Source organism: Borostomias antarcticus, assembly GCF_949987555.1.
Source record: "Borostomias antarcticus genome assembly, contig: scaffold_102, whole genome shotgun sequence".
Lineage (NCBI taxonomy): Eukaryota > Metazoa > Chordata > Actinopteri > Stomiiformes > Stomiidae > Borostomias > Borostomias antarcticus.
Genome location: NW_028176625.1, coordinates 530,076 through 546,909, shown reverse-complemented (window position 1 = coordinate 546,909; position 16,834 = coordinate 530,076). Strand labels below are relative to the sequence as shown.

Sequence of the window (16,834 nt, the reverse complement as noted above, 5' to 3'; positions counted from 1 at the left end):
AACCACCCTGGTACTCTGCTTAATACTGCTTTATATATTCAAACCACCCTGGTACTCTGCTTAATACTGCTTATATATTCAAACCACCCTGCCACTCTGGCTTAATACTGCTTTATATATTCAAACCACCCTGCCACTGTGGCTTAATACTGCTTTATATATTCAAACCACCCTGCCACTCTGCTTAATACTGCTTTATATATTCAAACCACCCTGGCACTGTGGCTTAATACTGCTTTATATATTCAAACCACCCTGCCACTCTGCTTAATACTGCTTTATATATTCAAACCACCCTGGTACTCTGCTTATTACTGCTTTATATATTCAAACCACCCTGCCACTCTGCTTAATACTGCTTTATATATTCAAACCACCCTGCCACTCTGCTTAATACTGCTTTATATATTCAAACCACCCTGCCACTCTGGCTTAATACTGCTTTATATATTCAAACCACCCTGGTACTCTGCTTTATACTGCTTATATATTCAAACCACCCTGCCACTCTGCTAAATACTGCTTATATATTCAAACCACCCTGCCACTCTGCTTAATACTGCTTTATATATTCAAACCACCCTGGTACTCTGCTTAATACTGCTTTATATATTCAAACCACCCTGCCACTCTGCTTAATACTGCTTATATATTCAAACCACCCTGCCACTCTGCTTATTACTGCTTTATATATTCAAACCACCCTGCCACTCTGCTTAATACTGCTTATATATTCAAACCACCCTGCCACTCTGCTTAATACTGCTTTATATATTCAAACCACCCTGCCACTCTGCTTAATACTGCTTTATATATTCAAACCACCCTGCCACTCTGCTTAATACTGCTTATATATTCAAACCACCCTGCCACTCTGCTTAATACTGCTTATATATTCAAACCACCCTGCCACTCTGCTTAATACTGCTTATATATTCAAACCACCCTGCCACTCTGCTTAATACTGCTTATATATTCAAACCACCCTGCCACTCTGCTTAATACTGCTTATATATTCAAACCACCCTGCCACTCTGCTTATTACTGCTTTATATATTCAAACCACCCTGGCACTGTGGCTTAATACTGCTTTATATATTCAAACCACCCTGGTACTCTGCTTAAAACTGCTTTATATATTCAAACCACCCTGCCACTCTGCTTAATACTGCTTTATATATTCAAACCACCCTGCCACTCTGCTTAATACTGCTTTATATATTCAAACCACCCTGGTACTCTGCTTAATACGGCTTTATATATTCAAACCACCCTGGGACTCTGCTTAATACTGCTTATATATATTCAAACCACCCTGCCACTCTGCTTAATACTGCTTTATATATTCAAACCACCCTGCCACTCTGCTTAATACGGCTTTATATATTCAAACCACCCTGGTACTCTGCTTAATACTGCTTTATATATTCAAACCACCCTGCCACTCTGCTTAATACAGCTTTATATATTCAAACCACCCTGGTACTCTGCTTAATACTGCTTTATATATTCAAACCACCCTGGTACTCTGCTTAATACTGCTTATATATTCAAACCACCCTGGGACTCTGCTTAATACTGCTTTATATATTCAAACCACCCTGCCACTCTGCTTATTACTGCTTTATATTTTCAAACCACCCTGGCACTGTGGCTTAATACTGCTTTATATATTCAAACCACCCTGCCACTCTGCTTATTACTGCTTATATATTCAAACCACCCTGGTACTCTGCTTAATACTGCTTTATATATTCAAACCACCCTGCCACTCTGCTTATTACTGCTTATATATTCAAACCACCCTGGCACTCTGCTTAATACTGCTTTATATATTCAAACCACCCTGGCACTCTGCTTAATACTGCTTTATATATTCAAACCACCCTGGTACTCTGCTTAATACTGCTTTATATATTCAAACCACCCTGCCACTCTGGCTTAATACTGCTTTATATATTCAAACCACCCTGCCACTCTGGCTTAATACTGCTTTATATATTCAAACCACCCTGCCACTCTGGCTTAATACTGCTTTATATATTCAAACCACCCTGCCACTCTGGCTTAATACTGCTTATATATTCAAACCACCCTGCCACTCTGCTTATTACTGCTTTATATATTCAAACCACCCTGCCACTCTGCTTAATACTGCTTTATATATTCAAACCACCCTGCCACTCTGCTTAATACTGCTTTATATATTCAAACCACCCTGGTACTCTGCTTAATACTGCTTTATATATTCAAACCACCCTGGCACTCTGCTTAATACTGCTTTATATATTCAACCCCCCCTGGTACTCTGCTTAATACTGCTTTATATATTCAAACCACCCTGCCACTCTGCTTAATACTGCTTATATATTCAAACCACCCTGCCACTCTGCTTAATACTGCTTATATATTCAAACCACCCTGCCACTCTGCTTAATACTGCTTTATATATTCAAACCACCCTGGTACTCTGCTTAATACTGCTTTATATATTCAAACCACCCTGCCACTCTGCTTAATACTGCTTTATATATTCAAACCACCCTGGCACTCTGCTTAATACTGCTTTATATATTCAAACCACCCTGCCACTCTGCTTAATACTGCTTATATATTCAAACCACCCTGGTACTCTGCTTAATACTGCTTTATATATTCAAACCACCCTGCCACTCTGCTTATTACTGCTTTATATATTCAAACCACCCTGGCACTGTGGCTTAATACTGCTTTATATATTCAAACCACCCTGCCACTCTGCTTATTACTGCTTTATATATTCAAACCACCCTGGCACTGTGGCTTAATACTGCTTTATATATTCAAACCACCCTGGTACTCTGCTTAATACTGCTTTATATATTCAAACCACCCTGCCACTCTGCTTAATACAGCTTTATATATTCAAACCACCCTGGTACTCTGCTTAATACTGCTTTATATATTCAAACCACCCTGCCACTCTGGCTTAATACTGCTTATATATTCAAACCACCCTGCCACTCTGCTTAATACTGCTTTATATATTCAAACCACCCTGCCACTCTGCTTAATACTGCTTTATATATTCAAACCACCCTGGTACTCTGCTTAATACTGCTTATATATTCAAACCACCCTGGTACTCTGCTTAATACTGCTTTATATATTCAAACCACCCTGCCACTCTGCTTAATACTGCTTTATATTTTCAAACCACCCTGGCACTGTGGCTTAATACTGCTTTATATATTCAAACCACCCTGCCACTCTGCTTATTACTGCTTTATATATTCAAACCACCCTGCCACTCTGCTTAATACTGCTTTATATATTCAAACCACCCTGCCACTCTGCTTATTACTGCTTATATATTCAAACCACCCTGCCACTCTGCTTAATACTGCTTTATATATTCAAACCACCCTGGTACTCTGCTTAATACTGCTTATATATTCAAACCACCCTGGTACTCTGCTTAATACTGCTTTATATATTCAAACCACCCTGCCACTCTGCTTAATACTGCTTTATATATTCAAACCACCCTGCCACTCTGCTTAATACTGCTTTATATATTCAAACCACCCTGCCACTCTGCTTATTACTGCTTATATATTCAAACCACCCTGGTACTCTGCTTAATACTGCTTTATATATTCAAACCACCCTGCCACTCTGCTTATTACTGCTTATATATTCAAACCACCCTGGTACTCTGCTTAATACTGCTTTATATATTCAAACCACCCTGCCACTCTGCTTAATACTGCTTTATATATTCAAACCACCCTGGTACTCTGCTTAATACTGCTTTATATATTCAAACCACCCTGTCACTCTGCTTATTACTGCTTTATATATTCAAACCACCCTGCCACTCTGCTTAATACTGCTTTATATATTCAAACCACCCTGGTACTCTGCTTAATACTGCTTTATATATTCAAACCACCCTGCCACTCTGCTTAATACGGCTTTATATATTCAAACCACCCTGCCACTCTGCTTAATACTGCTTTATATATTCAAACCACCCTGGTACTCTGCTTAATACTGCTTTATATATTCAAACCACCCTGCCACTCTGCTTAATACTGCTTTATATATTCAAACCACCCTGGTACTCTGCTTAATACTGCTTTATATATTCAAACCACCCTGCCACTCTGCTTATTACTGCTTCATATTAAAGTGCCTCCCAGTACCCTGTCAGAATATTCATATTAAAGTGCCTCCCAGTACCCTGTCAGAATATTCATATTAAAGTGCCTCCCAGTACCCTGTCAGAATCTAGACAGGAGCTTTACTGGTGAGGATGACTAGTACAGTTGGTTCACTTGGGCTACTCTAGACAAATATTATTTTAAGTCGCTTTGAAAAAAAGCTTCTTCTAAATTAATGAAATGTATAACGTAAAAGAAGAAACAAAAATTCTAGAGGCCTGAATCTAGAGGCCTACAATCCTCAGCGTGTCACCAGAGGAGTCTTCATTTTAAAGTATTGAAGTTTGCAGTGCACATAATGAAGCCCTTTTCAGCAGCACCACACCAGCCGTCTCTGACAGAACGCCATGGTCTCATTAATGCCTGCATGTCAGTTCACTTCCACAAGGTTATTAATCCTGCCCCTTTGAGGCTGATTAGACCCGCTCAGGCCTGTTGTGGGTCAGGGTTAGGGTTAGGGTCAGGGTCAGGGTTAGGGTTAGGGTCAGGGTCAGGGTTAGGGTTAGGGTCAGGGTCAGGGTTAGGGTTAGGGTCAGGGTTAGGGTTAGGGTTAGGGTCAGGGTCAGGGTTAGGGTTAGGGTTAGGGTTAGGGTCAGGGTTAGTGTTAGGGCTAGGCTGATTAGACCCTCTGAGTCAGGGTTAGGGTCAGGGTTAGTGTTAGGGTCAGGGTTAGTGTTAGGGTCAGGGTTAGGGTTAGGGTCAGGGTTAGTGTTAGGGCTAGGCTGATTAGACCCTCTGAGTCAGGGTTAGGGTCAGGGTTAGTGTTAGGGTCAGGGTTAGGGTTAGGGTCAGGGTTAGTGTTAGGGCTAGGCTGATTAGACCCTCTGGGTCAGGGTTAGAGTTAGGGTTAGGGTTAGGGTCAGGGTCAGGGTTAGGGTTAGGGTCAGGGTCAGGGTTAGTGTTAGGGCTAGGCTGATTAGACCCCCTGGGTCAGGGTTAGGGTTAGGGTCAGGGTTAGTGTTAGGGTTAGGGTTAGGGTCAGGGTTAGGGTTAGGGTCAGGGTTAGTGTTAGGGCTAGGCTGATTAGACCCTCTGAGTCAGGGTTAGGGTTAGGGTTAGTGTTAGGGCTAGGGTTAGGGTTAGGGTCAGGGTTAGGGTTAGGGTTAGGGCTAGGCTGATTAGACCCTCTGGGTCAGGGTTAGGGTTAGGGTCAGGGTTAGTGTTAGGGTTAGGGTTAGGGTTAGGGTCAGGGTTAGGGTTAGGGTCAGGGTTAGTGTTAGGGCTAGGCTGATTAGACCCCCTGGGTCAGGGTTAGGGTTAGGGTTAGGGTTAGGGTCAGGGTTAATGTTAGGGCTAGGCTGATTAGACCCCCTGGTTCAGGGTTAGTGTTAGGGTTAGGGTTAGGGTCAGGGTTAGTGTTAGGGCTAGGCTGATTAGACCCCCTGGTTCAGGGTTAGTGTTAGGGTCAGGGTTAGTGTTAGGGTTAGGGTTAGGGTCAGGGTTAGGGTCAGGGTTAGGGTTAGGGTTAGGGCTAGGCTGATTAGACCCTCTGAGTCCTACCGTGTGAAACTAGGCTAAAGTTGCTGACTGGTCACTCGTGGTTGGCCGTAGCAACAGCTGGACTTCCTCTGGTCAGTTTGCGTAGCCGCTCACAAATTCGACGTTTGGTCTCTCTTCCTTCCTAAAATCAGTTTCCCAGGTAAAATAAACAGGGGGAAGGAGGAGGCCTTTCTCTGGGCTGGCAGGCGGAGGGTTAGCGGAGCGGAGCGCACGGCCCGGTGACTGGCCCTGGCCAAGCTAATCACATTACACATTCTGCCAGAGAGCTACATCACAATCTTTCATTAAAAGCGCATTTGGGCAGACGTGAGTTCATGTGGGAGGAGGAAGGTTTTTCCATCTCTGGCGTTGCGTGAAAACACACGAGGCCTTGTATGAAAGCCATGCTGCATACCTGCCTTGATAATACTCATGTGTCTCCTTTTATGGTCCAGGTGTTTGCTGCAGGGTCTTATTAGGTCTATCAGTTCCCATTCAGACAGGTGTGAACTCCTGCACCTTAGCTAATGTGGGTCACTGAAGGCAAAACACATCTGTGTGTTAAAGATGTCTTTGTCAATCAAATCAGTTTCCTGCTCTCGGAGTCGTCCAAGTGAACCGCAACACTCTCTCTAGGCAGGCAGAGGGCTGTATGTTGTGGACACAAGGATTTTATTTTTATTTTGAGACTCAAATGTACATAAAAAAAACTATAAAAAAGGGAGTTTTGCAAATGTGGACCCCTTTAGCTGCCCTAAGACACCCATCACACTCAATAGTACGCTGCCCTAATACACCCATCACACTCAATAGTACGCTGCCCTAAGACACCCATCACACTCAATAGTACGCTGCCCTAATACACCCATCACACTCAATAGTACGCTGCTCTAATACACCCATCACACTCAATAGTACGCTGCCCTAATACACCCATCACACTCAATAGTACGCTGCCCTAATACACCCATCACACTCAATAGTACGCTGCCCTAATACACCCATCACACTCAATAGTACGCTGCTCTAATACACCCATCACACTCAATAGTACGCTGCCCTAATACACCCATCACACTCAATAGTACGCTGCCCTAATACACCCATCACACTCAATAGTACGCTGCTCTGCACAGACCTGGTCTACCTACAGACCTGGTCTACCTATATATATTTTTTGCCATCTAGAGCAATCTAGCAGGAGAACTCTCCTGGTGGACAGGCTGGTTCTGATGTTGTAGCAGGAGAACTCTCCTGGTGGACAGGCTGGTTCTGATGTTGTAGCAGGAGAACTCTCCTGGTGGACAGGCTGGTTCTGGACAGGCTGGTTCTGATGTTGTAGCAGGAGAACTCTCCTGGTGGACAGGCTGGTTCTGATGTTGTAGCACGCGGGGGAAGCGTATGAGGTAATGGTCCGGCTGTTGCAGAGGATGAGGGGGTAGGGAACAAACCAGAGAGAGAGAGAGAGAGGAAGAGAGAGAGAGAGGGAGAGAGAGAGGGAGAAAGAGAGAGGGAGGTACAGAAAGGGAGGGAGAGGAAGAAGGCGGGCCTGGGAGCGGGTGGCGGCGCGGAGCACAGAGCAGCACTGGAAAGAAGGGAGAGTGGAACAGGAAGGACAGGGGAAAGGCCCGTCCGCGTCAACATGGTGGCCCACGGTACCACGCCTGATCAGGCTGGGAAATCACAATAAACACCTGGCTTAAACATTCACCAACACACACATACTGTACATCCTGGACTTTGTTTACAATGAGACCAAATGAGCTGTCGGCTGTGAAACTTTGACCCGTACGTCCACGCAGCCTTTTTATGGATGGCTTGGGAGATGAGTTATGTGGACGTTTGCTGCCGTTACATGTGTTGATACTCATTCTGAAGAGGATGAGGGATTAGGCCTCACTGTGTCATCCACACCTTCTCAGTTGAGGATATGTTACACAATGGACAAGCTCCCTCAGACTAATAAGTCACAATCAACTAATGCACTAACCCACAATGCTCGGCCTTGCCCAGGAAAATAGTCCACATGCAACGTACGGCAAAACGAATGTGCCCGATGACCATGATTCACCCTGACACCAGAGCTGAGGTCACCTCAGTCCAGGATCCACTGTTCTGTTCTGCGCCCTGCAGCTCTGTGGTGTGATGTCAGCTAATTGGTCACCAGTCTCAGTCTGGCCTGCTGTCCCTCTGCCAGGCTTTCCTCCCACAGAGCAGCTGGACTCGCCATGGAAGGTTCTGGAAGGGGCATGTGAAATGTGCATTGGCCCTGCTGTCCACGGCTCCGTAGAGGTTTTAGGCTTTCGTTGGTACAGTACTGATGGGTGTGACTCTTTCCTCGGGGGCGGGGGGGAGCATGACCTCATCATGTGTCCAACAGGTTGAAGTTAGCACCACACTGGTTGGCTGTGAGATTCTCAACACAAACAAACTACCCCACGACCCTCTGCCCCGACCCACCCCTCGCCCTGCCCCCTCGACCTGCCCCCCTCGACCTGCCCCCCTCGACCTGCCCCCCTCGACCTGCCCCCCTCGACCTGCCCCCCTCGACCTGCCCCCTCGACCTGCCCCCACGACCTGCCCCCTCGACCTGCCCCCCTCGACCTGCCCCCCTCGACCTGCCCCCCTCGACCTGCCCCCCTCGACCTGCCCCCCTCGACCTGCCCCCACGACCTGCCCCCACGACCTGCCCCCTCGACCTGCCCCCTCGACCTGCCCCCTCGACCTGCCCCCCTCGACCTGCCCCCCTCGACCTGCCCCCACGACCTGCCCCCCTCGACCTGCCCCCTCGACCTGCCCCCCTCGACCTGCCCCCCTCGACCTGCCCCCCCTCGACCTGCCCCCCTCGACCTGCCCCCCTCGACCTGCCCCCACGACCTGCCCCCTCGACCTGCCCCCCTCGCCCTGCCCCCACGACCTGCCCCCCTCGACCTGCCCCCCTCGACCTGCCCCCCTCGACCTGCCCCCCTCGACCTGCCCCCCTCGACCTGCCCCCCTCGACCTGCCCCCCTCGACCTGCCCCCCTCGACCTGCCCCCCTCGACCTGCCCCCTCGACCTGCCCCCCTCGACCTGCCCCCCTCGACCTGCCCCCCTCGACCTGCCCCCCACGACCTGCCCCCCTCGACCTGCCCTCACGACCTGCCCCCTCGACCTGCCCCCTCGACCTGCCCCCCTCGACCTGCCCCCCTCGACCTGCCCCCCACGACCCTCCCCCAAATATCACCATCAACAACATCTCTTCCAGTATCATCATGGTTAAGTCCGGGGGGAGTGGTTAAGTCCCCGGGGGGAGTGGTTAAGTCCGGGGGGAGTGGTTAAGTCCCCGGGGGGAGTGGTTAAGTCCGGGGGGAGTGGTTAAGTCCCCGGGGGGAGTGGTTAAGTCCGGGGGGAGTGGTTAAGTCCCCGGGGGGAGTGGTTAGTCACACTGCTGGGCTCGCCAGCTCTCTCTTTCCTCACATGTTTTTCCTGTTAAAGGAAACTTGGCCGCGGTATCAGATTAATGGAAGGTCGTGGCTCCATGACTCACGCTGCAGCAGCCAGGGGGTCTCTGGCTACACACACACACACACACACACACACACACACACACACACACACACACACATGACTCACTCAGGGGGTCTCTGGCTACACACACACACACACACACACACACACACACACACACACATGACTCACGCTGCAGCAGCCAGGGGGTCTCTGGCTACACACACACACACACACACACACACACACACTCACACACATGACTCACTCAGGGGGTCTCTGGCTACACACACACACACACACACACACACACACACACACACACATGACTCACTCAGGGGGTCTCTGGCTACACACACACACACACACACACACACACACACACACACACATGACTCACGCTGCAGCAGCCAGGGGGTCTCTGGCTACACACACACACACACACAGTCACACACACACACACACACACACATGACTCACGCTGCAGCAGCCAGGGGGTCTCTGGCTACACACACACACACACACAGTCACACACACACACACACACACACACACACACACACATGACTCACGCTGCAGCAGCCAGGGGGTCTCTGGCTACACACACACACACACACACACACACACTCACACACACACACACACACACACACACATGACTCATGCTGCAGCAGCCAGGGGTTCTCTGGCTACACACACACACACACACACACACACACACACACACACACACACACACACACACATGACTCACGCTGCAGCAGCCAGGGGGTCTCTGGCTATACACACACACACACACACACACACACACACACACACTCACACACACACACACACACACACACACACACACACACACATGACTCACGCTGCAGCAGCCAGGGGGTCTCTGGCTATACACACACACACACACACACACACACACACACACACACACACACACACACACACACACACACACACACACACACACACACATGGATCCTGTAGACAGTTCCCAGCTTTTTACCCAAATGCCTTGCTTTAAAAGGCAATGGCCTCTCTCTCTCTCTCTCTCTCTCTCTCTCTCTCTCTCTCTCTCTCTCTGTGTAGTCCTGGTGGTCTCTCTCTCTCTCTCTCTCTCTCTCTCTCTCTCTCTCTCTCTCTCTCTCTGTATAGTCCTGGTGGTCTCTCTCTCTCTCTCTCTCTCTGGTCCTGTTTGCTCTGTGTCTGATATCTCTCATCTATAAATGCAGACGTCTCCCTGCCTCTGTTATTGCTTCACTGATTACATCTCTCTGAGTATTCACATAACATTACACACTGACCAGAGTATTCACATGAACATTACACACTGACCAGAGTATTCACATGAACATTACACACTGACCAGAGTATTCACATGAACATGAACATAACATTACACACTGACCAGAGTATTCACATGAACATGAACATAACATTACACACTGACCAGAGTATTCACATAACATAACATTACATGACACACTGACCAGAGTATTCACATGACATTACACACTGACCAGAGTATTCACATGAACATAACACACTGACCAGAGTATTCACATGAACATTACACACTGACCAGAGTATTCACATGAACATAACACACTGACCAGAGTATTCACATAACATAACATGACACACTGACCAGAGTATTCACATGAACATGAACATAACATTACACACTGACCAGAGTATTCACATGAACATAACATTACATGACACACTGACCAGAGTATTCACATGACATTACACACTGACCAGAGTATTCACATGAACATTACACACTGACCAGAGTATTCACATGAACATAACACACTGACCAGAGTATTCACATAACATAACATGACACACTGACCAGAGTATTCACATGAACATTACACACTGACCAGAGTATTCACATGAACATGACACACTGACCAGAGTATTCACATAACATAACATGACACACTGACCAGAGTATTCACATGAACATGACACACTGACCAGAGTATTCACATGACATAACATGACACACTGACCAGAGTATTCACATGAACATTACACACTGACCAGAGTATTCACATAACATAACATGACACACTGACCAGAGTATTCACATGAACATTACACACTGACCAGAGTATTCACATGAACATGACACACTGACCAGAGTATTCACATAACATAACATGACACACTGACCAGAGTATTCACATGAACATTACACACTGACCAGAGTATTCACATAACATAACATGACACACTGACCAGAGTATTCACATGAACATGAACATTACACACTGACCAGAGTATTCACATGAACATAACATTACACACTGACCAGAGTATTCACATAACATAACATGACACACTGACCAGAGTATTCACATGAACATTACACACTGACCAGAGTATTCACATGACATTACACACTGACCAGAGTATTCACATAACATGAACATAACATTACACACTGACCAGAGTATTCACATAACATGAACATAACATTACACACTGACCAGAGTATTCACATGAACATAACATTACACACTGACCAGAGTATTCACATGACATTACACACTGACCAGAGTATTCACATGAACATTACACACTGACCAGAGTATTCACATGAACATGAACATAACATTACACACTGACCAGAGTATTCACATGAACATTACACACTGACCAGAGTATTCACATGAACATGAACATAACATTACACACTGACCAGAGTATTCACATGAACATGACACACTGACCAGAGTATTCACATAACATAACATTACACACTGACCAGAGTATTCACATGAACATGACACACTGACCAGAGTATTCACATGAACATTACATGACACACTGACCAGAGTATTCACATAACATTACACACTGACCAGAGTATTCACATAACATAACATAACACACTGACCAGAGTATTCACATGAACATAACATTACACACTGACCAGAGTATTCACATGAACATAACATTACACACTGACCAGAGTATTCACATGAACATAACATTACACACTGACCAGAGTATTCACATGAACATAACATTACACACTGACCAGAGTATTCACATGAACATAACATTACACACTGACCAGAGTATTCACATGAATATTACACACTGACCAGAGTATTCACATGAACATTACACACTGACCAGAGTATTCACATGAACATTACACACTGACCAGAGTATTCACATAACATAACATTACACACTGACCAGAGTATTCACATGAACATTACACACTGACCAGAGTATTCACATGAACATTACACACTGACCAGAGTATTCACATGACATAACATAACACACTGACCAGAGTATTCACATGAACATGAACATTACACACTGACCAGAGTATTCACATGAATATTACACACTGACCAGAGTATTCACATGAACATTACACACTGACCAGAGTATTCACATAACATAACATAACACACTGACCAGAGTATTCACATGAACATAACATTACACACTGACCAGAGTATTCACATGAACATGACACACTGACCAGAGTATTCACATGAACATAACATTACACACTGACCAGAGTATTCACATGAACATAACATTACACACTGACCAGAGTATTCACATGAACATTACACACTGACCAGAGTATTCACATGAACATTACACACTGAGCAGAGTATTCACATGAACATGACACACTGACCAGAGTATTCACATGAACATGAACATAACATGACACACTGACCAGAGTATTCACATGAACATGAACATTACACACTGACCAGAGTATTCACATGAACATGACACACTGACCAGAGTATTCACATGAACATTACACACTGACCAGAGTATTCACATGAACATTACACACTGACCAGAGTATTCACATGAACATGACACACTGACCAGAGTATTCACATGAACATGAACATGACACACTGACCAGAGTATTCACATGAACATAACATTACACACTGACCAGAGTATTCACATGAACATGACACACTGACCAGAGTATTCACATAACATAACATTACACACTGACCAGAGTATTCACATGAACATGACACACTGACCAGAGTATTCACATGAACATTACACACTGACCAGAGTATTCACATGAACATGACACACTGACCAGAGTATTCACATGAACATAACATTACACACTGACCAGAGTATTCACATGAACATTACACACTGACCAGAGTATTCACATAACATAACATTACACACTGACCAGAGTATTCACATGAACATGACACACTGACCAGAGTATTCACATGAACATTACACACTGACCAGAGTATTCACATGAACATTACACACTGACCAGAGTATTCACATGAACATAACATTACACACTGACCAGAGTATTCACATGAACATTACACACTGACCAGAGTATTCACATGAACATAACATGACACACTGACCAGAGTATTCACATGAACATAACATTACACACTGACCAGAGTATTCACATGAACATAACATTACACACTGACCAGAGTATTCACATGAACATAACATTACACACTGACCAGAGTATTCACATAACATTACACACTGACCAGAGTATTCACATGAACATGACACACTGACCAGAGTATTCACATAACATAACATTACACACTGACCAGAGTATTCACATGAACATAACATTACACACTGACCAGAGTATTCACATGAACATGACACACTGACCAGAGTATTCACATGAACATAACATTACACACTGACCAGAGTATTCACATGAACATGAACATTACACACTGACCAGAGTATTCACATGAACATTACACACTGACCAGAGTATTCACATGAACATAACATTACACACTGACCAGAGTATTCACATGAACATGAACATTACACACTGACCAGAGTATTCACATGAACATAACATTACACACTGACCAGAGTATTCACATGACATTACACACTGACCAGAGTATTCACATGACATGACACACTGACCAGAGTATTCACATGAACATTACACACTGACCAGAGTATTCACATGACATTACACACTGACCAGAGTATTCACATGAACATAACATTACACACTGACCAGAGTATTCACATAACATGACACACTGACCAGAGTATTCACATGAACATAACATTACACACTGACCAGAGTATTCACATGAACATTACACACTGACCAGAGTATTCACATGAACATAACATTACACACTGACCAGAGTATTCACATGAACATTACACACTGACCAGAGTATTCACATGAACATAACATTACACACTGACCAGAGTATTCACATGAACATGACACACTGACCAGAGTATTCACATGAACATGACACACTGACCAGAGTATTCACATGAACATTACACACTGACCAGAGTATTCACATGAACATAACATTACACACTGACCAGAGTATTCACATGAACATAACATTACACACTGACCAGAGTATTCACATGAACATGACACACTGACCAGAGTATTCACATGAACATAACATTACACACTGACCAGAGTATTCACATGAACATAACATTACACACTGACCAGAGTATTCACATGAACATGACACACTGACCAGAGTATTCACATAACATAACATTACACACTGACCAGATTATTCACATGAACATAACATTACACACTGACCAGAGTATTCACATGAACATGACACACTGACCAGAGTATTCACATGAACATAACATTACACACTGACCAGAGTATTCACATGAACATTACCCACTGACCAGAGTATTCACATGAACATTACACACTGACCAGAGTATTCACATGAACATAACATTACACACTGACCAGAGTATTCACATGAACATGACACACTGACCAGAGTATTCACATGAACATTACACACTGACCAGAGTATTCACATAACATTACACACTGACCAGAGTATTCACATGAACATAACATTACACACTGACCAGAGTATTCACATGAACATTACACACTGACCAGAGTATTCACATGACATTACACACTGACCAGAGTATTCACATGAACATGACACACTGACCAGAGTATTCACATGAACATGAACATAACATGACACACTGACCAGAGTATTCACATGAACATAACATTACACACTGACCAGAGTATTCACATGAACATTACACACTGACCAGAGTATTCACATGAACATAACATTACACACTGACCAGAGTATTCACATGAACATTACACACTGACCAGAGTATTCACATGAACATAACATTACACACTGACCAGAGTATTCACATGAACATTACACACTGACCAGAGTATTCACATGAACATTACACACTGACCAGAGTATTCACATGAACATAACATTACACACTGACCAGAGTATTCACATGAACATGACACACTGACCAGAGTATTCACATGAACATAACATTACACACTGACCAGAGTATTCACATAACATAACATTACACACTGACCAGAGTATTCACATGAACATTACACACTGACCAGAGTATTCACATGAACATAACATTACACACTGACCAGAGTATTCACATGAACATGACACACTGACCAGAGTATTCACATGAACATAACATTACACACTGACCAGAGTATTCACATGAACATTACACACTGACCAGAGTATTCACATGAACATTACACACTGACCAGAGTATTCACATGAACATTACACACTGACCAGAGTATTCACATGAACATTACACACTGACCAGAGTATTCACATGAATATTACACACTGACCAGAGTATTCACATGAACATAACATTACACACTGACCAGAGTATTCACATGAACATTACACACTGACCAGAGTATTCACATGAACATTACACACTGACCAGAGTATTCACATGAACATTACACACTGACCAGAGTATTCACATGAACATGACACACTGACCAGAGTATTCACATGAACATAACATTACACACTGACCAGAGTATTCACATGAACATAACATTACACACTGACCAGAGTATTCACATGAACATAACATGACACACTGACCAGAGTATTCACATGAACATGACACACTGACCAGAGTATTCACATGAACATAACATGACACACTGACCAGAGTATTCACATGAACATGACACACTGACCAGAGTATTCACATGAACATTACACACTGACCAGAGTATTCACATGAACATAACATTACACACTGACCAGAGTATTCACATGAACATTACACACTGACCAGAGTATTCACATGAACATGAACATTACACACTGACCAGAGTATTCACATGAACATTACACACTGACCAGAGTATTCACATGAACATTACACACTGACCAGAGTATTCACATGAACATAACATTACACACTGACCAGAGTATTCACATGAACATGAACATGACACACTGACCAGAGTATTCACATGAACATTACACACTGACCAGAGTATTCACATGAACATTACACACTGACCAGAGTATTCACATGAACATAACATGACACACTGACCAGAGTATTCACATGAACATTACACACTGACCAGAGTATTCACATGAACATAACATTACACACTGACCAGAGTATTCACATGAACATAACATTACACACTGACCAGAGTATTCACATTCAGAGTAGTTTATTTTCCGCTAGGAACTTCTTTTGTGGAGTGAAAGACATAATAACACATGATATAACACAGAACACACAGACTACATATCTATTA

At 44.3% G+C, this 16,834-nt stretch overlaps 1 protein-coding gene across 1 annotated transcript in view; it reads left to right on the top strand.

Annotated features, from left to right (window-relative positions):
• Positions 1-16,834, top strand: part of arhgap10 (Rho GTPase activating protein 10) — a gene marked incomplete at both ends in the record, with an annotated part of 196,527 nt that overhangs the window by 15,886 nt on the left and 163,807 nt on the right. The window lies entirely within an intron of this gene.